The 23,392-nt window shown below is 49.6% G+C and overlaps 1 protein-coding gene across 2 annotated transcripts in view; it reads right to left on the reverse strand.

Moving 5' to 3' along the window:
• The window catches only part of SLC25A22 (solute carrier family 25 member 22), a 51,745-nt gene extending 34,457 nt beyond the window's left edge, over nt 1–17,288 (reverse strand). The window contains exon 1 of one of the 2 annotated variants that reach the window (XM_050335276.1): nt 17,150–17,288. The gene's annotated coding sequence lies outside the window, so the exon portion shown is untranslated. Of the gene's footprint in view, nt 1–16,459; nt 16,514–17,149 lie in introns of those variants that run through there. The other variant, XM_050335278.1, reaches the window with a different exon arrangement.
• Nucleotides 17,289–23,392: the final 6,104 nt, after the last annotated feature.

Here is a 23,392-nt window from a genome sequence, read left to right on the forward strand (position 1 = left end):
TTGGGTGGTCCCCCACTCCCAGTAGAGCATCACGCAACTTTGCCTGCTTTGCTGAGAAATGTTTTACAGGAAGTCAAGACAACAAGCACCTGCTGTTGCCTCTGTGAGAGCAAACACTTGGAGAAAGGCCTCCAGAAAGCACTGGGGGCAGCAAGAGAACTGCCTTCCTGATCTGGAGAGCTTCTCCAGGCCAAAAAAAGCAACCTGTTTAGATTAGAGTAGAAGCCATTTGCCCTATTATTTAAAAACGGGAGTCCCCTGGAGGCCTCTTCTTGCACCAGCATGATCTCTCTCCTAAACGAGTTTCCAATCCCTCAGATCTACTTCAGGACAGGCCAGGAAACAGAGTCTGGTTTCATAGGTCCTAGCACCAGGTCACACTCCAGTTACCAGGTCACATCCCACTTTGGCTGGGCAGAAAAGCTGGCAGAGGGCAACTGCTCAATGTGAAGCCATCTGCCAAGACAGAAAGACTTGAGAAGCTGTGCTGATCTGGAACAAACACCAGATATACCCTTTGACTTTGAGTGTCTTGGGAAACTGCCCTGGATGGAGAGATGGAAAGTTGACCTCATCTTGAAGCTGAGCTTGGTATCAGTACTGCAGCACACCAAAAGGCCCCGGTGCATATCTGGGATCTGTTATTTTAGGGGCTGCATTGACCTTCAGTGCTGGAGGTTTTGCAACTGAACTGCAAGATGGGATGAGTAAGGACAGATGTTAGGTGAAGTGACTCACCCAGAGCTCACATGGGAAGTCTTGCCATCCAGGACATCGGAGCTGCCAAGATGAAGGAACCAGAGGGAAGGTTTCAGCAGGACAAACAAGCTTGCAGTCATTTTACTGAGAACACATGGAGTCATTAAAACACTCTCTGAAGGCAGGGCAAGAGAGAGACAAGAGGTCTAAAAGTCCTCATATAACCCCTGGCAAGACTCAGGGGGAGGCAAAGGAAACCCATGGGAGGTGTTGGCGCTCTTCCCATCTCAACCTGCCTCCTCTCCAAGTTCTCAAAAAGGCAACTGGGTTTAGTGGGTGAGTCTCAAGAGACCTGGCTCCTCTGCGCTGCACAAATGCCACATCAAGTATGCTACAGCCCTGCTCCCCTGTCATTTCTCTGAACACTTACAACACAAGTAAATAGCCTCTAAATTTAGGACAACTATTCATGCTCAAAGGCAAACTCAATCTTGGAGTAGGTGCCAGAAGGCCAAAAACCCTTTCCATTCCTCTCATCATAAAATCTTCAGTGATGCAGTGATAAAAATTCAGGGCATGGCCACAGAAAAATTCAGGCTCAGCACGTTGCTTGAAAATAGTGGTGAGTTTCAATCTCTGGTCTGTAGATACCTGCAAGTCCCTCCACCAGTTCAAAGGGATCTGTAAAACATATATACATATTGCATATGCAAACACAATGAACTATATATATGTATATAAGTGGTAACCTCTACATAAAATGATTATTTAAATTAAGATTATAATGAGCTAATTTTGCATCTGAAGAGCCAACAAGTGGAAGCATAAGCTAACTGAAAGATAGGAAAATTGCCTGCACCATGATCATGCCGGTGTACAATCAAGTGCAGCTTGGACATTACTGGACAACATAAGTGGGTGCTTATTGCCAGCAATGCCCCTTTACAAGTGCCACTTGATAAAACCATGTAGTCACATGTTGAATTGGTGTGATTCTAAATATTTTTCCTGGATCTGTTCTCTGTACCAGTTTTTAAGAAATTACAGCTTCAGAGAAATGCAGCACTAGCTGAAGAAAGATGACAGCTTCACTGAGCACCTGGGAGTCCAGCAGATGGGAGACAGAGCTGGGAGAACAACTAAGAACTTATATATGGAATTTCTCTTATAATAATCAATCTGTGGTGGTCAAGGCAAAGCCAGCTGATGGTGAAAGACAGACCAACCCTTTGATCTGGAAGGACATACCATGGAGAAACTAAATGGTGCAAATTCCTCACTTGGGTGCTCTGCCAAGAGACCAATAGAGTAGAAAAAAGTTCCCTCCTCCCAATTTTAAATAATCGCCATGTACAAAACAGTAATTAAAAACAATCAACCCAGAAGTCCAAGGAAAAGCAAGGGTCGGATTCTAGCTCACTCAGTAGGAATGAGGTAGAACACTGAGTTGAGGTCCTGAGGCATGAAAGGGACCATTCATTCCCTATCAGCAACAAAACCAGAGCTCTTGGCTCTCAACTTTCTCCTCTGAAAGAAAGGGGTGCCAGTGGCCCTGCTGGGAGAAATAAGCATCTTTTCAGGTCAAATTGCATCAGTGCCTCACCAGAGCAACACTCAAACAACCACAGAGCTGTTCCTGCTAGATGCCTTGAAGTATGCAGTCCTGGGACGGTGCCGGTTCACTGTGGCCAAACCCAAGGCTGCCAGAGGGGAAGGACTGACAGCTCAGGTTAGTGTTGCACCCACTGTGGACTGTGCTGAGACCTGGCAGCCCTGCCCCAGGAATAGCATGGGGTGTGCAGGATGCATGTGATGATATTTTAGGCCTTCAAGACACTGATGATGGCCCTAAGTCAAGGAGCTTGGTGGCAGCCGTGTCAACGACCGGCTGCTATGGATGATCCTCACCTTCATACCACAAGATGACACGTTCTCAGAACACTGCATGCAGCACTAGAAAAGACTTTTCTTCTTTAAAGTCCATTGCCCTTCTCTGGACACACTCCAGCACCTCAATGTCCTTCTTTCAGTGAGGGGCCCAAAACTGAACACAGGATTCGAGGTGTGGGCTCAACAGTGCCTAATACAGACAGACAGTCACTGCCCTGGTCCTTCTGGCCACATATTCCTGATACAGGCCAGGATGCCATTGGCCTTCTTGGCCACCTGTGCATACTGCTGGCAGTCATGTTCAGCCAGCTGTCAAACAGCACCCCCAGGTCTGTTTCCACCAGGCAGCTTTCCAGCCACTCTGCCCCAAGCACTGCATGGGGTTGTTGTGACACAAGTGCAGGACCCAGCACTTTGCTCTGTTGAACCTCATACAGTTGGCATCAGCCCATCCATCCAGCCTGTTCAGATCCCTCTGTAGAGTCTCCAGCAGAACAGCACTTCCACTTCTGTCAGCTCAGGGGCCCGGTTACCCTGAGGATCACCAATCTTTCTGTTAAAGACTGAGACAAAGAAGGCATTAAGTACCTCGGGCTTTTCCTCAGCCTTTGTCACTGTTTTCCCTAGTGTGCAATAAAGGATGGGGATTCTCCTTGGCCTTCTCTTGTTGTTAGTATATTTATAAAAACACTTTTTATTACCTTTCACTGCAGTGGCCAGATTGAGTTCTAGCTGAGCTTTCGCATTTCTAATTTTCTCTCTACATGACCTATTGACACCCTTGTACCCTTCCTGCATTACCTGTCCCTTCTTCCAAATGTCATAAACCCTCCTTTTTTTCCTCTGGGTTCCTGCAAAAGCTCCCTGTACAACCAGGCTGGTCTTCTCCCCTGCCAGTTTGTCTTTTGGCACGCAGGGACAGTCTGCTACTGCGCCTCTAAGATTTCCTTCTTAAAGGATGCTCAGCCTTCCTGGATCCTTTTGTTGACCTCCTTTCTTACTTCATCAAGAATCAAAAACACTGCACTTTCATGGTTGCTGTGCCCACAACAGCCTCTGACCACTACATCTCCCTCCAGCCCTTCTCTGTTTGTAAACTGCAGGTCTAGTGGAGCACCACCCTGGGTAGGCTCACCTACCAGCTGTGTCAGGAAGTTATCTTCCCCAGACTCCAGGAACCTTCTAGAGTGCCTCCTCTCCACTTGGTGAGTTTCCAACAGATATCCAGCAAGTTAAAGTCTCTCACAAGAACAAGGGTTGGCAATCGTGAAGCATCAGGTAGCTGCTTATAGAATATTTCATCTGCCTCTTCATCCTGGTTGGGTGCTCTATAACAGACTCCCACCAGGATGTTGGCCTTATTAGGCTTCCCACTGATTCTCACCCATAGGCACTCAACCTGATCATCACTATCCTTGAGCTCTAGACAGTCAAAACACTCCCTAAGGTATAGAGCCACTGCCTCTCCTTCCTTGTCTGTTCCTTCAGAAGAGCTTATAGCCATCCAGTGCAGCACTCCAGTCACGTGAGTCATCCCAAAATGTTTCCATGATGGCAACTACGTCAGAGCTTTCCTGATGCCGTACTCCTTCCCTGTTTCTTGTGCACCTCCTCACTGGAATAGCATGGGAAACTGAAAAGTCCTTGATTCAGAGTCAGCAGTACTTAGCAACAACTAAACTATCAGTGTGTTATCTATACTGTTCTCATTCTAAATCCAAAACACAGCATCGTACCAGCTACTAGGAACACAACTCTATCCCAGCTAAAATCAGGACACTGGTTAAAAAGCTGCCCTGGAAAATTTCTCCTGTCTTGGTGTGTGCCAAGCAGTCCACAGCTCTGAGCCAGCTACTCTGATCCTGCATGGAAAGACTCCTTCCCACCAAGCTGAGCAGTTTCCCTTCCTGTCCCTGAAACAAAGGGGGGGGAGGGAAAAAATCACCACCTCTGGGTAGCCTTTGAGGTATCCCAGGAGCTGTTTATCTTCCCACAGACCTTTTCATGGACATCTCTGCACATCTTCACCCATCACAGCTCCTCACCCCACTAACCACTCACAGAACCATCACTCCTGTCCTGAGAATGGGCTCTAAGGAAGGACAAATAAATTTATCTGATTCAACCTGCTGCATACTGACTCATGTGCATCCCCTGTCATCCCACAGTCTCACAGATTTGTGTTTTCCTCCCATGCTTCCCAGGAGGGCTAGGTCCTCAGCAGATGCAAGCCAGAAGAGCTCACTGTCTCTGCTGGAGCCTGGGGATTCGGTCCTCTGCCAGCTGCAGCAAGAGGGCTCATTATTACAAGTACATACACACTTCTGTCCAATTTCATGGGGCTTCCTTGCCCCTCCACCTATAACAGCCGCATCTTCTCAGTGATGCTCCTGCACAAGCTCATGATGACCGGGAACAGTCCAGGCCTTGAAAGGCTAAGCTTACTTGGCAGAAACAGAAAAATGAGTAAAGTACAAAGTGGGAGGAGGAGCAGGCAGCTACTTACAGAAAACCTGACCAAAACTGTGCAAGCACATCAGCCACTTTACAGTACCATTATTCCTGCTCCTCCTTCCAGCTCACCACAAAGAGCATGACCTGTGATTATTGCAGAAAGGGGAAGAAGAGAAGAAATGCAGGAAGTGTCTTTTGTGTGCACAGTGGTCTTGGCTGAGAAAAGCCCTCAAAATGCTTAACTCACTAGTTTTAAAAGCAGCGCAGGACTTTGCTATCCCACACGCAGGACTACAGGAACACAGGTACATGCCACCTGTGGCATGGACTTGCAGACTGCATCATTACAGGGTGGGGGAGCACAAACCATAACCTGCAGCTTCTGTGGAGAAAAAAGCCAAAAAAAAACCCCTTACAATACAAAAAGACCCAACAAAACCAAAAACCAAACATTTTAAAATTTAAAAAACAGAAAAAACCAAAACTAAAACAAAAAGAAAAAACAACCAAGCAAACAAACAACAAAAAAACCATTCAAACCCACAAAACACCTGGTGGCATGCATTTTGGCAGCTGTCCACTGGACCTAGCCAAGCACTGTGTGTGGCAAGCTCCAGGCCAGTAAAAGGAACCAAGGACCACAGTGCTGCAGAGAATGAAATTGCTTGCAACTATTTTTCTCTGTTCACAAGAACCTTGTTCTTTCACGGTTTCAGATATGAGCAGTGGCCAGAATACACTAGCTACTTCCTCTGCCCCAGGACTCACCGGGGAAAAAGAGTAGACAATGAAGTAAAAGAGTACATAACCAGACTGGAGCAGAGTTCCAAGCACAGGTTGCTAAAGTTTATTTCTGTACATTTCCGCCTCCCAGTCAGTGTTGTATTTCGCTGATTCATTCTACAGATCCTTTTCTACAGACAGCATAGAGCATGGGAAATATCCAGGGCTGGCTATTTAGTAAACCTGCACTGAAAGCTCCCTTCCGTCTGCTGCTAATTCCCTTCACATCTCTGCTCATTAATAAAAATACAACACAATAAAAGAGAACCACACACATATACACCTTGCCCAAATTTCCTCCATACTGGCTGGTCCTGAGTCACCACCAGTGATTAACTGTTGCCCTGCACTGAGGAGGACACGGTTATTAAATTAATAGGGGCTGCTTAACCTGGCTACAAATATACATGAGTTCTTTGTGCCTTAGTGAGCTAATAAGGCATGTGCTAATTACATTAATTCAAACAAGCCCAGCGTGCCCTGAGGGCAAGTGAGAGAAGGGTGCAGCAAACCCAGGCTCTTTCATAATAGCTGAGAGAGAGTGGAACGTACTTGCCTTGACAAGGCTTTTGGAGAAGCAGCATCAGAGTGCTGTGGTTGGCACCCTACGGCACGCTCAGCCCAGCTGCTGCCTGGCTAAGGAGCAAAAAGCCCTGCTCGTTCACCCAGCCCTTGGTGCAATGATAGACACAGAATCCTCTCTCCAAAGGTCCAGCCAATTTGTCTCTTCCTACTTCTGTGGCCCAGAGCATGTCAGGAGTCTTGCACCCTGCTGACACACTGTGAGCCAGAGACCATGCAGGGAATCCCTTTCCCACAGGGACCATAGGGCACCAGCAGCCTCAAGCCACGGAGCAGCTTGCACCAAGGGCTGCAAGTCATCCAGCATTCAACCATGTACTGCTCCTCACACAGACCTGTCTCCTCCATGTCCCTAAAGTCACACAGGACAGCTCAGCCACACAGGCAGCAGCAGAGCCTGCAGTGTGAGCTTAACCAAATTAGGCAACCCCAATATGCTGCCTTAACCTATCTGGCAATGGAGGCAGGCAGGATAGTGCATACCTCCCATGTCAAAACAGGAACAGAACCTTCAGAAACAGGTCAAGCTGCAGCAGGGAGAAGCAAAAGAACATCAGAAAAGAGAGACACAATCCCAGCAAGGTTCAGATGTGCTCAGAGACGAGCCTCCCACCTCTCCAGCCCAAGGTTAACCAGATCCCTCACCTCTGCCACCCCTGGGCGAGGAAGGCTCAGCATCAATTATGCTCACACTAAGGGTGTCTGCTAGGCACTGCCACCACTTCTTGCCACGCAAGAGAGGGATAGGAAGAGGAAGAGGTCATACTTCTTTGCATCTCCAAGGGCATGTGCTCACCGAGTGCTTTCTGAAGCACGTGCTTTTCCTGTGCGCACTAGAGGACTGTGCTGGCACAAAGCAAAGGCATTGGGGTGGTTTTACCCTCTGTTCTCTTCTTCCTATACCACCTGAGTCTGGCAGTACATAGGGCCATCCTTAGGAGACCTGAAAAGCAACAATCTTTCTCTGGCACTCAGGACTATGCTATGTAAACTGCAGTATGTTACAAAGACATGATCTGTGTCTCCTCCTCAAAGAGAGAATCTACAATCAGGCACCAGGTGAGACCAATGCTGTGGAAGGATGCACAACACAGTTTGTCCTGCACAAAGAGGCACTGCTACAGGCTCAGTGCAGTCTTGACAGTGTGTTGGCAAAGAAGGGGAAAATATTCTCATGAAGGGAACAGTACCAGGGATTTTTAGCCCCTGGAAATTGCATCTCTCTTATGACAGGTGATTTTCTTTCCCAGCAGAGACTGTGGTTACTCAACCATCAGCCTACTGCCAAAAGGAGTGAGCTCTCCCCTCCCTCAGCAACCTGAAGAATTCATTTTGGACCAGGCCTATTCCCAGGTCAATACGTAGCTGCAAATACACAAATGCTTTTGCTGACACAAGCAGAGAGAGGCAGGAGTGGAAGCAGGGCTGCCCCTCTTGGCAGCAGCCTGCAGCCTGCCTGCTGTGCACATGAGAAAAAAAAAATAAACAACAACGAAATAGAAAAAGAATCCTTCCAGAGAAGCCTGGGAAGTAAGAGCTTCTGGGCCCTCAACAGAATTATTTAAAAGATTTAGAAATCCAGAGCCCAGTGGGTCTTTGTGTCAACTGATAGCTGTCACTTGGAGTCCCAAAAGGACAGCTTGAGCTTGACTGGAACTGCAAAGCATCCATCAAACCCCACATCATGTTCTTGTAGCAAAGCCACAGTGCCCTGAGAGCTGCCAACATGGGAACCAATGCTAAAATATCGCAGGTTAATGAAAGAGGACCCCAGGGTGTGAAAGGACATGCTCCCTCCTGTGTCACCTTTTAGAGTCAGGAGCTGGGCTCCACCTAAGGCAAGGTGACCGAGAAGCACAGAGCAGGAGCCACCATGTAAGCATGTAAGCCTGTACTGGTGTACAGGCTGCTCGCCAGAGCCAAGGGTGTACTTCAGGTGCCTTTCGTACAAGGGACCAGACACAGAGAATTGACAGGATAACAAAAGGACATCTCCCAGCCTGCCAAACACTTTGCAGCAGCAGGCAGAGACCTCTCCGAGGAAGGAAGCTTATCTCATTACTTCTCAGAGCTGAAGGCAGAATTTGACTAATGCTCCCAATACACTAGAAGAAATGCCACTTAAATGTCATGTTAATCAATATTCCTTGTCTCTCAGCCACAGGATACTGCTACTGCCAGTCCCTTTCCTGTGGGGGTACGTGAACACAACTGCTTTTCTTCTGCATCATAAACAGCATTTCCCTCCTCCCCACCTCAGCTGTTTGCTTATGTCAAACCTGTTCAGATCACAGCAAAATGGTTCCTAGCTAAACACACATCGGCAGCCCCACACGGGTCACGCTGCTCCTAATGAGGTTAGCAGCTCCTCCAGGGAAATTTGTACGCAGTCTGTGACAAGTGGAGGAATTGTCAAGGGAAATGCAACCACCGCCTGATGGCTCCGGAGTCTATGGCATAATCCATTCACCAGCTCCCTGCTCACCCAGACTGGTCTGAATCAGCAGACTGCAAGGCAGGCAAGGCATTCCCAGCAGAAAGACAACATATTTCAGAGGCTACAGACAAATGAAAACAAGTGCAGTCCTGCTCTTCTAAACAGAGTGCAAGGAGATGGGTAACACAAGAAAGGAAAAAGAGTGAGAGAAAAAGAAGTCCTTCTCTAGACATTAAATGTCTTATCTGGCTACTCTGCATGCGCAGTGCAATGCCGCTACCTGCCAGATGTATCCACAAGAATTTACCTGACACATCCTCAGTGAAGCAATTCATTCTGCACTGCTTAAGAATTAGACCTGTCTTCAGAAAGTTTCCAAACAAAAGTCATCCCTGAAGGACACCTCACAACTCTGCTCTAACTACCAACCAACACTGTCTCACCAAACAGTGCGTGGCAGGAACAGCAGGCAGCAGTGAACACAAGGAGTTGTCGCGCCAGTGGGAAGTGCAGCAGGCACGTTGCCCTGGGAAACTAACAATGGTTTGGCAATGCAGGAACCAGACACACGGTTCTGCTCAAGAGGTCCTTGGACAAGGACTTCTGGGCTTCAATGCACCACTCCCTTCAGAGTCAGCTGTGGCTACTGACATGGGAATCTGCCTGCATCACAGCAGAGCCACTCACGAGGTGAGGCACCACTCTGCTGCTGCCATGATTGGTGTCAGGACACCAGGTCTGGTCCCATCTGGAGAACCCATGTTCTCCTTCCCCTGCAAGAGCAGTAACCTCATCAGGGGAGAGGGAAGGCTGGCCACAGCAGCCAGCTCAGCCAGAGTTCATCAGAGTCCCCAGCCATGACATGGAAACCCTCTCCTATCCGATGCCCTTTCAAGCTGCCAGCAAGCTTGCCAGCTCACGTATATGCAGAGGTGTTTCTGAAGAGTACATGCCCTTTACCACAGCTGATCCATTTGTTTCCAGCTCCAGACCAGCTCAGTTTGCACTGACACAGGTCCAGGTAACTGCACCCTACAACCTTCCTACAGTCTCACCCATGTGCCAAGCAACACCTCAGAAGCTGCACGGCAGCTCCACAGCCTCTCTCCATGAGTTGACCCCGTGCCTCTGCCAACTGGATATCGCCCACCTCCACCAGAGCAGCCTGACAAGCGGGCACAGCTGAACCTCACCACACCAGGGATCTGGCAGGGCCACAGAGACTGAGTCAGCATGCGCAGGTGCCTCCCGAGCACACGGATGCTGCGGGAGCAGCCTGCTCAGCTTCCCCAGGAGCGTGCTGGCAGGCTGCACACTCCATGGTGCACTTGGGCACGCGCCCACACACAGCTCCACAGCGGCCTGGCATTTCTTCCCCCCTCTCCAAAGTCAAATTCAGACCATCTGTTGAAGTATTTCTGCAACTCATCCCTCCTTCAGGAAGGGCCGGGGGCTGATTTTAGTTGTTTATATAGCGTCTGGCATTTCTGTTGTGCTTATCACTTCAGCATCCAGGCTATTTCCTTCAAGCTCTCCATTGGTTGTGAAGAACCAGAGTGGGGCACTGGTGATTCTACACTGTAAGTTTCTGCAAAAAATAAGAAACAGCATTAAAAAGACAACAGCTGCTCAGGTCATGCACACATTTAGTTGCTAACAAGGTGAGTGGGACAGTTCAGGGGAAGGGGCTCCAGCCATCATAAAGAGTTTTATGTTCTTTAAAAAACTACTACCCTTAGAAAACAGCCTTCGTAAACAACAGCTACTCCCAAAGGATAAGACAAAACAAGTGCACCTGTTGCCTTACAGAGAAGAGCTCAGCTTACCCAGGGCATGGAAAAGGAAGCTACTACCCCTGTCTTGAGAAAGCCAACCCAAACTGAAAAAGGAAATTTAACACCTAGAAGAAGAGGCCATTTACTACATCAGATCATACCTTCTGCAACAGTTGCCTTGCCATTGTGTACAAGGGGCAAAACCCTGGAAGCACTGCTGTCCCCATTTGATTCTAGGGAACAGAGTCAGAGACAGATATTTTATTGCTTATCCCCAGTCAAGCTCTAAATCTGTAGCAAAGGAGAAAGCAATACCCAAATTCACAGTTAGCCCCTGACACAACCTGCCCCTAAAACACAATTACTTCTTTTTTATAAATCCCTGTTGCAGAGCAAAGAGTGCAGCACTGAACAGGGCACCAAACACGCTCCCAGTCTGCACGTGGCCTTAAAGAAGGTGCTTCCATCCCACCACACCTGTCAGACAACAGGGAACTGCCCTCTGCCAAAGAGAAGATGCGCTGCCCCAGACTAGGCACACCACATGCTACTGCTTCCTTCCATGTGCTTATCCACACAAAGCCAGCACTCCTCCTGGCTAGGAGCTTCCACACCACACAGCACGGCCCTTGTCAAAGCAAAAGGGCTGCACTGGAAGTTGAATTCAGAAATGAAGGATCAAGCTACCACACTTCTTCTGTCTTGATCCAAACCAACTGCTCACTTGCACAGCAACTCTCTCCTACCAAAATGATTTGCTGAAAGTCTCCTATCTTTGTGCTTTAATTAAAATAGAAAAGCACATACCTTCTCTCTTCTCAAACACCTCCTCCAAGCCAGTTAGTCACTCAGTGCAGAAGTACCAGTGACCTGTATAAGAAAAGATTTCCTTCTCCTTCCCTCTCCCCACCTTGTCCACAAAGCTCCTCATAGCTGGGACAGCCTTTTAAGTTGAAAGAATGAGCCCCAACCATGGAGTCAAACTGCAGGTGGGGCAGGCACAGTCTTTGATGTGACTACAGTCATCTCCAGCTCCTCGAATTCATGCTATTCTGGGAAACTCAGCTTGGTCAAAACCAGCCTCTCTCCTCCTGCCTCTGGATAAATGCCTCTGACACAGGAAAGAAAAAAAATCCAGACAGCTCTCCTGATACACCATACACCAGCATCAGTGCCAGAGGAAGGAGCAGGGCACAGGGACATTTGACAAGACACAGCCACCCACCCAAACAACAATACCAAAATGAGAACAAGAAACAGTGACGAAAAAAATTAACAAAATAAGATTGCATTCCTGTGAGCAGCTCACCACAGGCTGCACTAAGTTAAGATCGGTTGAGACCCCACAAATTAAATAAACAGTATCCCATCACATTTCTTCTGAAACAGAACAACCAGTGCTGCCTGGGTGCCTCTGCCTTCCCCAAGGATATAATCTCTGTGTAGACAGCCCTCCTAAGACATCAAGTGTTCAAAGCTTTTATATTTGCAGATATGTAAGAGGAAACTGCCAGACAGAAATCCGAGCCACCCAGAGTGACAAGGTCTTTTCACTGGCTTTATCTGGGGTTTTGCCTTGTTTTCTAAAGCTTTTGTACCTCCTGCTACTTTACTTTCACAATAACTTGAACTACCAGGCAATCAATAAGGCAAGGTTAAAGCAACATCCAAGTTTGGCATTGGACAGCTCAATCCACCTCCTCCTTCCTGCTATCTTTGTGCTGGAAGGCAAACAGAAGGGGACAGGAAAAAAAATATTTATCTGCTGTTAGGATTAGCTGGAGCAACACAGCATTAGCTCTAGCAACCCGCCACACTGTTAGCTGGATACGGCCAAATGACAGTCCCCAGTCCAGTCATGCACAGCCAGAGCACTCAGCCTTGCCAAAGCAGGATGGCTTCATCAAATCACAGGCACCAGGGAAGTTGAAACACACTGAGTTAGACCTCAGACACCTCTTTGGCAGAGCAGAAGAGGAGCTTGCAGTCACGTCCTGATGTCTCACTGTAGACACGCAAGGCAACCAGCTCCAGCATGTCCATGCAGCCACTTGTGAGGAATGCCAAGGTGTTCAACGTGTTCAGGAGTAACAAATAAAAACAATGCACTGCTTCCAACAGGCAGCATCCCTAGCTCCTTTGCTATGACAAGCAATTGACAATTCCAACTCTCCCAGCTTCTAGCTGTGAAGATGTTTGGCCACTTCTAAGAAAGTACAAATATGCAAACACAGGTATCAAAGCAGACTTTTGCATTTCCTGAAAGCACCATTAAGGATTTAGTTGAATGCATACACAGATGTAAAAGGAATAATTACCAGTCCTTATGTACCTGCAGTAGCAGGAGGCAGGATGCTGTGACCGGGCAATTTCTTCCCCATCACGCACCGTTGCTATCGAAGGAGCAGTGCAGGCATTTGTCCTCACACACTATTGCAGAATTAAACAGGGGAGTAGAGGCAGCTGGGAGAAAAGCATGTCCAACTGGAAGCCTCACAGGACATTAACAAACTTGTAAGTGACAGGCTAAGAAGGCTTTGAGCCCAGGCTCTTCCTGTTGCTCCAGGGCTTCCACACGATGGCTCAAACTCAGCTGGTGCAAACCAAATTTGCTCCACTGCCTCTGCCAGAGCTATATCAAGGGTTAAGGAGCACAGCTCTGAGACACCACCGACCTGCCATAGCTATGTAGAAACTTCATTCTGGGGGAAAACAAAGCAAATAAAAAATAAAAATACCCCAGCAACAAAACAACAGGAAAAAAAATACTGAAAAATGAAGGCCAGGAAGAAGGCAGGCTTAGGAAGAAATGCCTCTCTGTTCTGGAACAGTCTATAAACGGGGAAACTGCAGAAAAACTCTTCACAGGACATTAGCACCCTACCATAATACACATGAACTGCAGCACTCAGAATCACAAGGAAATTCATTTGTCCCAGACGTTCCAAACCCGGTTTGGTTACACACCATCTCCCCATCACAGGCTCTCCTAACAACGGAACAAAAATATTTTGCATTTTTCCTCCCCTCTTCCTTTTCCCTTGAGGCCTAGTTCAAAGCTCTTCTGTGTCATTCTGGCAGCACAAAGTGATTTTAGGCAGATAAGCCCAGCCCATTAAGAGATACACCCTGTGTGGGGCATCTTGCTGGCACTGGAAAGTTGGCAGCACAGAAGATTTGCAGTTCCCTGCCCCCAAGTGAGTCCAAGGATCAAGTGACAAAAGCAAGAATCGTGCTGGAACAAGGCAGACCTGCTGCCAGCCAGCACCAGGGGACCTGAGTCCCTCCACAGTTATGTTCAACACTGGTAAACTTTTCTTCCCAACACACAAGCCCTGCATCCCCTGGATTTCACAAGGATGTACCACCTTCCAGTAGGTGCTGTGAATCTGGCAATTACTCCCCAAGAGCATTTTATTTCCACAGTGGGGTGAAGGAGTCCAGATGTTTGCCAGCATCTGTAAAAATGTAACCAGCAGCCCAGCAGCAAACCCAAAGCCTGGCCCTTTGGAGGACCAGAGATGGAGTCCATACAGCCTTACACCACACTTAGGCACTCCCTGCTGAAGAAGAAGTCACTCTTACAGCCTCCTGGTTGCAGATTATTCCGATAAAACCCAGACTGTGTCAAGGAAACTTCCCTGTCTGACTATCCAGGAGCCACTCCAGGAGTCACACTTTCACCACTCCAGATGGGCCCAGCAAGGGGTTGCTGGGACTGAAGCCCCTTCACATCAGGCAGCTCCAGTGACCTGACAGGTACCCACTTGTCTCCCTGCACACCCCTCTCACACAGTCAGACAAGGTTTCCTTACCAATTCAGCCCTGGGTTTACCACAGCAGAGTCTCAGATGTCTGGATCCTTAGAGGAATTTAATTGTGGCGCAGTAACATAAAAAAACAGCTGGAGCTGGTGCCTCCAGGGAGGGACCCCCAACAAAGGCATTTCTGGGCTTTTATACTCTTACAGTTTGGGCACCAAAACAGTCTGGGGTCTTCCTGCTGTGTCATCAGCTCCTGCTGTGTCTGAATGCCCGGTCACCTGGCCAGTGCCAAAGGTCCCTATGCTCTTTGCTGTGCAAAGGGTTGGCATCTGGTTATAGCTCCCTGCCTGGGGCTCCCATCATTTCCCCCCGCCAAGGGCACAATCTGCAGCTGCACACCCAACTATCAGCACTAAACATATTCCTCAAGAAGTGCCAAAGACAATTAACTATTTTCACATCACTGCATGGTCATTGCACACCCTGCAATGAGGGTGTTCCCTAGATTGGGCTTTACCCGTCGTGGAAAAGCTGTTCTAAGGGGAATCTGCAGAAGTGGACCCCTGGTCAGGGATGCTGGCTCTATACATATGCTTTACTGTAGCTACACACAGCACATTTTCCCACCTAAAAACACTGCTGCCCTTCTCCAGAAAATCTCTCCCTCCTACTATTTCACAATTCTCAGAATGACAACAGTTACGCAAGAACAACTGTATAGGCACATGAAATGTTTACAGCTTCTAAGCAAAACCTTCTCCATTATAACACCCTCATCAGAGCACAGCTCCAAACCCTCACTGCACACCAAACACCAGTTGCTGCATCTTGGTGCCTTCACTCCATCACACCCTTGCCCTGCCAGAGACCTACAACATAGAACATGACGCACAAGCGAGCAGGGGGCTGCTTCCACATGGACATGCTGCTGTCACCTTGGCCAGCCAGGTAGATATTCTACCATCTTGCCCACTAACTTAAACACTGGCAGGAAAGGAGGAGCAAATGGCCTTGACAGACTGTCAGTGATTTCTACCTTTTAGTAACCTAATACAGCACACTACCCCTTCTTAAAACGGCAGCAGGAGGATCTTCTACGGTTCTGGCATCTTAGTAAGACATTAACAAGATTGCTGGGCATCAAACAAGACCGCAGACTTTCCTTCAGAACAGAGCAGGGCTCCAATTTATGACATGGATTTGTTCCCTGTTCCATCTCAGCCATCCATCCCTGTAAACGATCGCCACCACCCTCAAAACATAACACTCCTTACTATGACAGGCACTCAGTGAACAGATGAGCCCAAGGGCACAGCACCAGAAAAAAAACTGCACCTGAGTGAACAAGAAGTAGTAGCACGCAGTTAAAAAATCTTACAGGCAAGACACTCAAAGGGGTAACTCCTCATTATATCCTGCTGTTTATTTCGGAGAAGAGGTGAGAGTAACTCCTCCTACCAAAACTAATCTACATCTTCGTTTGTAACAGCCTGCAAAGCAAAACACAAGCAGCGGACAAGAATACAACCACCACCCAGTCCCACAGGACACACTGTTATCAGCCAAGTACCACTATAGTTCAATTGGCTTTCGCTTGCATTTGCCAAGAAGCGAGTTCTGAGAAGCAAAGCCACAGTTACTTGCAGTGATCAAAAATCACTGCAGATATCATCCCAATTGCAGCAGCAACGCCACGAGGTCAGATCCTAACAGCATGGAGACTCTCAGAGATGAGCATACTATGGCAAAAACACCCAGTATTTAACTGCAAAAACTTAACAGCTTCCAGATATTAGGCCAAATAAATATAGCTGGAATCCTGCTCTGACACCTGGTAAGGTGTAGAAACTAAAAGCCAAGAGGCTCTGCAGGAGAGAGGCCCGGGGCATTGGAAAATCCGATTTCCACAACTTCGTCCTCACCCAGCAGGAGCAAAGCAGCTGCAGAGGGTGCAGCAAGACAGGAGAGGATGCTTGGGGTCCAATTTCCAGGGTGACCTTGAGGAAATCCCACGGTCTGTCCATATTTCCACTTTCCCCATCTAGTGAAGGAAGAGCACAATAACCTTGACCTACCTCAAAGAGGCACAGATCTGGCTTAGGAGAGTCTGGAAGGAGCTCAGAGGGGCTTAGATACAGGACCCTGCCCCGCGACCAGGGCGGCCAGAGAATCCTACGAATCGCCCCAGAAACCAGAAGCCCCGGAGAAAGATGCGGAAACCGCTTTCAACAGAAAAAGCAGCAGCTCCGCGGCACTAAAGGGCTCGGTGGCACCGCACACGTGTCACCCGCAATCTCCCCGGCGCGGGCAGGGAGAGGAAGGCGCGCCGAGGCTGCAGCCCCGCGCCCGGCAAGGGCAGCCCCCGCACCGCGGAAAGCGGGGGGCGACCAGCCCCGGGCCCCCAGGGCCGGCAGAGGGACCCCGGCCCTATGGAGGAGGGGAAGGGCTGGGCAGCCTTAAAACCTCCAGGGTGAGGAGGGGAGGTGGGAGATCTGGGTAGCCGGCAGCTCCCGGGGGTGACGGGGGTACAGAGCGGGCGGGGGCAGCCCGCAGCCCCCGGGGCGAGATGACGGCCCCGCAGGGAGCGGCGGTGCAGGAAGCGCGCCCGGCACAGCCCTGAGGTGAGGGGCCGGGGTGAGCGGCGACGGGGCCGGTGGAGCAGGGGCCAGGCCGGGGGGGGAGAGTTGCACCCCGGCGGCAGGAGGGGTGCCGGGACGCCCGGCGGCGCTTCCGGAGGGCCGGGGAGAGGCCGTACCCGCACTTACCGGGGTGGCGGCGGCTCCCGCCGGGGCCGGGGACGGTGCGGCGCGGGGTGCGGAGCTCCTGGCGCGGCGCGGCCCGGCCCGGCTCAGCTCTGCCCCCTCCGGCCGCGCTCGGCGCAGGAACAGCCGCCGCCGCCGGTCCCTCCCCGCCGGGGCGGCCGCCGCGTCCCCATGGCAACGCGGCCGGGGCCCGCCGCCGCCTCCCCCGGCCCGGCGCGGCCTGCCGGGCGTGCCCCCGGTGCTCTCCGAGCGCCCCCGGGCCCTGCCCGCAGGCGGCTGGCGAGGCACACGGCGGGACGCGGGGCGAGCGACAGTGCGGCGGGGAAAATAATAAATCTGCCATCTGCACCCGAGGGAACGGCCTGAGGCTGTGTCGGGGGAGGTTTAGGTTAGATATTGGAGAAAAGTTCTTCAGCCGAACAGGCTCCCCAGGGAAGTGGTGACAGCGCCAAGCCTGGCTGAGTTCAAGGAGCGTTTGGGCAATGCGTTCAGGCACATTGGGATTCTTGGGGATGTCCTGTGCAGGGCAAAGAGGTGGACTCAGTGATCCTTGTGGGTCCCTTCCAACTCAGAATATTCTGTGATTCTGTCATTCCCTTCAGTATAGCGACCTGGCAGTTGGGTTACCGTGCTGTGCTGCCTGCTGCCCCATGAGAAAGCTGCCAGGCTACAGGTGGGCATCACTTTTGGGGTTAGCAGGCTCCACTTCAGGAGTGTTATGAGTTTGTCCTTACTGGGACAAAACACCCATGGAGACTGTTTCAGCACACCTTGGAAACTAAGCATGAAGGCAAGGAAGACAGCAGCAGCCGGACGGATCTCTGTGCCTCTTGGGATGACCAAGTTCTTTGCTGTGAAAGTGGTGAGGTTACTGAGAAAAGCTGTGGATGTCTCATCCCTGGAAATGTTCCAAGGCCAGGCTGGATGGGGCTTTGAGAAGCCTGGTCTGGTGTAAGGTGTCCCTGCATATGGCAGTGGGGTTGGAACTAGATGACCTTTAAGGTCCCTTCCAACCCAAACCATTCTATGATTCTATGCCATCCACAGGTGCAACACCACCAGGGAGAGAGGGAAATATCTCCAGGAGAATATGTCTGTAGGAACCTCCCTTACTGCTCACAGACACCAAGCACTTGCCAATAAGAGACACAGTGAACGTGAAGTTACCAGTTCTGCATCAAGGGCTCACTGGAGCTGACAGAGCACAAATTCACAGTTATCAGAGATGATCAGAGTGCCTGCAAGGATGCTACCAGGAGCACATAGGGCTAATGAGGACATTGTGTACACAGAGGAGGTGACAATTATGTGGTGTCGTGATGAACAGCCCAGAAACATCACAGTTGTTCATGCACCTGAAAACGAGAGGAGCTTGTTATCACAGTCAGGGACCTGGATCCCAAGGTGAGAAGATGATGTAAACCAGAGGCCAGTGAAGCATCAGAAGCATCAGAAGCCAATGCTAATGAGTTGTAGGTGAAAAGGGGAGCAGTTTGTGTGCTTTTCAACCTGGACTGGTCAAAGCATGAGAAGGTACAGCACAGGAGATGAAAAGCTCACTGCAGAAGGGTGGTCCCTGACCAAGGAAGGAGACCTGTGCACCATGGCCATTTTATAGGCATATATTGGATGAGCATCCAGCACAGAAGGAAAATGCAAATACTGTGGGCAGAGAGCTGCCAGCATAGTCTGTCCAGCCCACAGTCCTGTCTCCACCATGACCTTGGAAAAGCAGGCAGTGAGGCAAGGGTTGCAGGCAGGCTGCTATGACAGGCACTGATATGTGGCTCCCCCAGTTTGGGGAACAGCAAAACAATGTGGGGGAGCTGCAGTCACTCCTTCTCACTCCCCAGCTGCAAACTCCTTCCCACTCCTTTCCTTGGTGGTGGCACGTCCCTGCTCTGCCTTGTTTGGTAAAGGCATCAGTGGGTTCACTGTGCTGTACCAGCTCAGACAAAAGCTGAACTGAACTCAGCAATTTTACTCAGATTTTACTCTTTATCACAGAATGCCATGCCACAGATCCACTGGTAGTACCATCCCCTGGCAAAGAAGAGGTTAACACTGTCCATCTTTGGGCTGCGCCTTAGGAGGACTGCAATCACACGTTTTTATTTTTGGTTCTGCTGCATAAAAACAACTGCTCTTTGTAACCTGCACGGCGCAAAGGACCCATTTCTTCCGGCAGCATTTGAGAGAGGGCATAAAAAAAGGAAGCAGAGGAAGAAAGTTCACATTCAGCAAGTGCCAGGTTGTCAAGGTTTCCTCTGCTTTCAGACATCAATTTTTTCTTCTGACAGACACAAGAGAGATTTAAAACTGTTCGGTACAGAGTGGAGCTTCAAAATCAGCAGTGTCTGCGTCTGAATCAAGGCGAAGAGCAGAGCTCAGGACCTCCTGTACAAGGCAACATTGTTGTCATCATGGCACGCACAGGGGCATTATACCAGGTTCGCGTTTGGCTTGTCACAAAGCTCACCCTGCGTGAGTCTCAGAATCCTGTGCTGCTTTCAGCCTGGCTGCCAGAGTGGCTGTGGGCTGGTTCAGCCCTGCAGGGACATGGGGCAAGTTCAGTCTGCTGCAAAGAAAGAGGCTTTCATGAGGTTGCGTTTTTCAGCTTCCTTTCCCATTTGTATTGTTTTCTGTTTCAATAAATGGTGGATTGCTGGTGAAATCCCCAAGCACCTGATGGGTGTGGTTATTAAACCAGTGCTTAAAAAAGCCAGATTAGGCAAGCTTGGTCACTGTTCCTTGGCCTGGTGGACATGAGTATCAGAGCATTGGTAGACAATTTAGCTGATAATTATTGAAGAGGCAGTAACATAATTAGCACTGATCAACATTGTTTTCTGGAAAAATCGATCTCATCTGAGCCTGATCTCGTTCTCCATCGGGACCACAGGATGCGTTGCCAAAGGTAACAGCACAGAGGCACCAGGGGAGGCATTCAGCATCTGACTGCTGAGAGTACAGCCAAACAGCACGAATAAAATGAACAGATTAACAGCTGGCCGTCAGCTTGGATGCTGGGAATCACCCAGAAACCACTGACCCAGCAGGTCTGGTTTCATTTTCTATGCAGATACTTGATACTACAGAAGTGAGAGGGGATGTAGATGCAGCTGGAGACTGAGTGGGATGTGAAAAAAGGGCAGCTTTAAACCCAGCCCTGTTGTCCCTGAAAGTTCAAGGCTGCAAGACCACGCAGGTGAACCAGCGTACATGATCTGTCTGTCCCCTCTGGCCATTGCTGCTTGGAAACAGCCTGTAGACATCATCTTAGTAGCTATTTGGTTCAAATGCCTTAACAAGTAGTAGGAGGAAAGTCCTTGATGCTCAAGGCACACAACTGTCTGTAAAAAAAACCACTAGAATTTTCTTCCCTTTGTAAGGGACTTTTAGAGCTGCAGCACTGACCCTGGAGTGCTAAGGGGTAACATGTCATGAACTGGCTTACAAAATGGCCCAGCTCCTGCAACACATCCTGCTGGCAACCTCCAGTAAGCACCAGCATCTCTCCAGTGCATAGCACCAGTGAGGCTCCAGCCTCAGGGCTGCCTGACACCCAGCGGCCTCTATTTCACCCGCCTGTCCGCAGCATGTCCCACAGCAGCAGTGCCTTGGCTCCTTTGGCAGCCAACACAGGCTCCCACACTCAGCACAGAGAGCACAAGGGAAAGCAATCTCATGCCCTGCATGCTTATCTCCTGCAGAAAACAGCAAGGCACTTTTGTTTATTGAGTGCCGATGAATGGCGCTGTCTTGGCTGTGAGATCGGTCTCCAGATCTCACTCTGGGCACAGTTGCTGGCAGGGAGCCCGCAGCTGCAGCCACTTATTGCCCCAGGAGCCTTTCAGCAGGGCTTTCCCCCTCTTCTCAGGGAGAAAATGGCCCACAGCATCCCGCAAAACGCATCTCTCCCTGTGCAGAGGTGGCCTTGGATAAATGGGGCACTGCAGGATAGGGAACATCACTCTTTCCCCCTGTGGTGTGTGGTCACACAATGCCAAACAGCGCAGTTTGCTCCAGGATCTTTCAGCGTTCCTCACCCTCCACAGCTCATTCACTCATCAGCCCTTTCAGCAGTTAACTACGGGAAACCTGCAGCCACGTTAGCCTGCTTTGCTGTTTCTTGGTGGCAGAAAGGTGGGATGGCTCCATGCTGCCAGGGCGGAGGGGAAAGTGGACACTGAGGACGTTGCTGTCCTGTCATGGGTGAAACAGCCTGACCTCAGGGAGAGTCACAGTTTTCCAGGCTTGCCGCCTTGCAAAGAGCTGCCGCCAGCTCCTTCAGAGCCATGTTATTTTGGGACCCCAAAAAGCTGATGGATCCAATTGTGACTGCCTCTGCCCTCCAACCATCATTGATGCACAGCAGTTGACACAAAATAGCCTGTTTATGCAGCAGGATTTTCTTTTCCCTGCCCGGACTGTGACCCAGTCATCTGTTGTAAGGAATTTTTGAGGGGGAGACACTGTTTTCTTGCTCCTCTCAATGCACCAGGTTGAAAGCCTTGCCAGGATTGTCACTCAGCCTGATGCTCCTGCAATACATGAAGGATGTGCCAGGCCTCAGGAGACAGAAACTTGCAGAGTTGAGAGGGAGCAGCTACAACCAGTGTCACAACCCATACTTGTTCTCAGCTCTGGCCTTGGGAAGATGCTAAAGAATCATAAGGATTTCCATTTTTTTTCCAACCTGGAGGTAAGAAAACCAAAACCATTTTTCCCAAACAACTGGTGCTTCCAGAGGGAGTGAAATATTCCAAGGACTTGGCTGAAGAAGCAGTAAGGTAAAGATTTATACCTAAGGTTATATCCTCACCTAGCTAACCTGTTACTACCTCCCTCATCCAGCTTTCCCTACTTCTCACTGTAATCTAAAGCTTCTTCCATCGTCTCAACAAATCATAATTAGAAGCCTAACCACTCAGGCCCATCAGCCAGGTCCCTTCTTCACAGAGTGGGGAGAGATGGGTGTCTCCACAGCGGCTGCAGCCACTGCCTGCATAGGCCCCACTCTCTGCTGAGATTTGCTGTTTCTCAGCCTGGTGATGCTACAGACCTCCAGAAAACCAGGTCTGGCCAGACCTGCTCTGGCAGAAGCCTGGCAGAGACAGTGTGGCTGGGACACATCTGGGGTTACTCGGATGTGAACCTGTTCATACCCAAAGCTTTGAGCTCTTGCTGCTGCCTTGGAACTGTCCCACAGCTGCAGCTCTCTGCTGAGACACAGTGAAAGCAAGGCAGAACAGATGTTTGTAAGCTTAACATGTACGAGATAGCAATCCTGTCTCTCCCTTTGGGCAGTGCTGCCTGATTTGTTAGGGGTCACCGCTGAAATTCTCAGTCCAGGAGTGAAGCTCAGCCATGGTTCTGAGGAAAGGTTCAAGCAACAGCCACCTCCTCCAACCCTTGCAAGTGTGGTCTTCTCTTATCCACAGGGCTTTGGCAGAAGCAAAAAGTGCAGCCATCTGGGTTTTCTAGGGAGAGCAAGTAGATATGCCTGATCCACCTCCCCTGCCTTTCCTTGTTTCTCTACATGCTCTGTTGCTGCTGTCTTATTCAACTCTTGCCTGAGGAAAGCATCCCCAGGTCTCTCACTCATTCCATGTGGGAATGCATTCAGCTTTCCATATTCATTTGCTTTCTAGAGGATCTTTTTCCCACCAATTTAATCAATCAGTTCCTGAACACAACATTTGTGTTTTGGCCTCAAACATCTTACAGCAAAGAGTTAGCATTTGAACTATGCACAGTGGGGAAAAGAAGTACCCACTTTTGCTTATTTGCAGGTGATATTGGATTATTTCATTTGGTGCCACCTAGTTGAGAAACAGTGGATGGCAATCATCTTTTCACAGTCTTCATCATTTCCCATGAGGTGTAATCGTTTTGCTGTAGAAAAAATAAAAAATACTCTGTAGTACTCGTCTTTAAGCATCCTTCCTGCCCCTTTCACGTTTTCCAGTTCCACTATCTCCTATCTGGAAAAGACAAGGACTGCACTGGTGTTCAATAAGCAAAAAAAAGAGAAGGATCTTAGCCCCAGCCTCCCAAAGCAAACTTCTGCAGGGATTCAACCTACAGACCTACAGCGAGGCAGGACGAGTAGAAGCCAAATTTTCCATGGCCACGGTGCCTACCTGGATTCTATATTTTCCAGTCACCAAGTTCCTTCAGTGTAGCTGGAAACTGGAACAAGCATCAAATTCTCCTTGTGGATTTTCAAGACACAGATTTACA

Source organism: Myiozetetes cayanensis, unplaced genomic scaffold (genome assembly GCF_022539395.1).
Source record: "Myiozetetes cayanensis isolate MyiCay16 unplaced genomic scaffold, myiCay2020 scf6-25, whole genome shotgun sequence".
Lineage (NCBI taxonomy): Eukaryota > Metazoa > Chordata > Aves > Passeriformes > Tyrannidae > Myiozetetes > Myiozetetes cayanensis.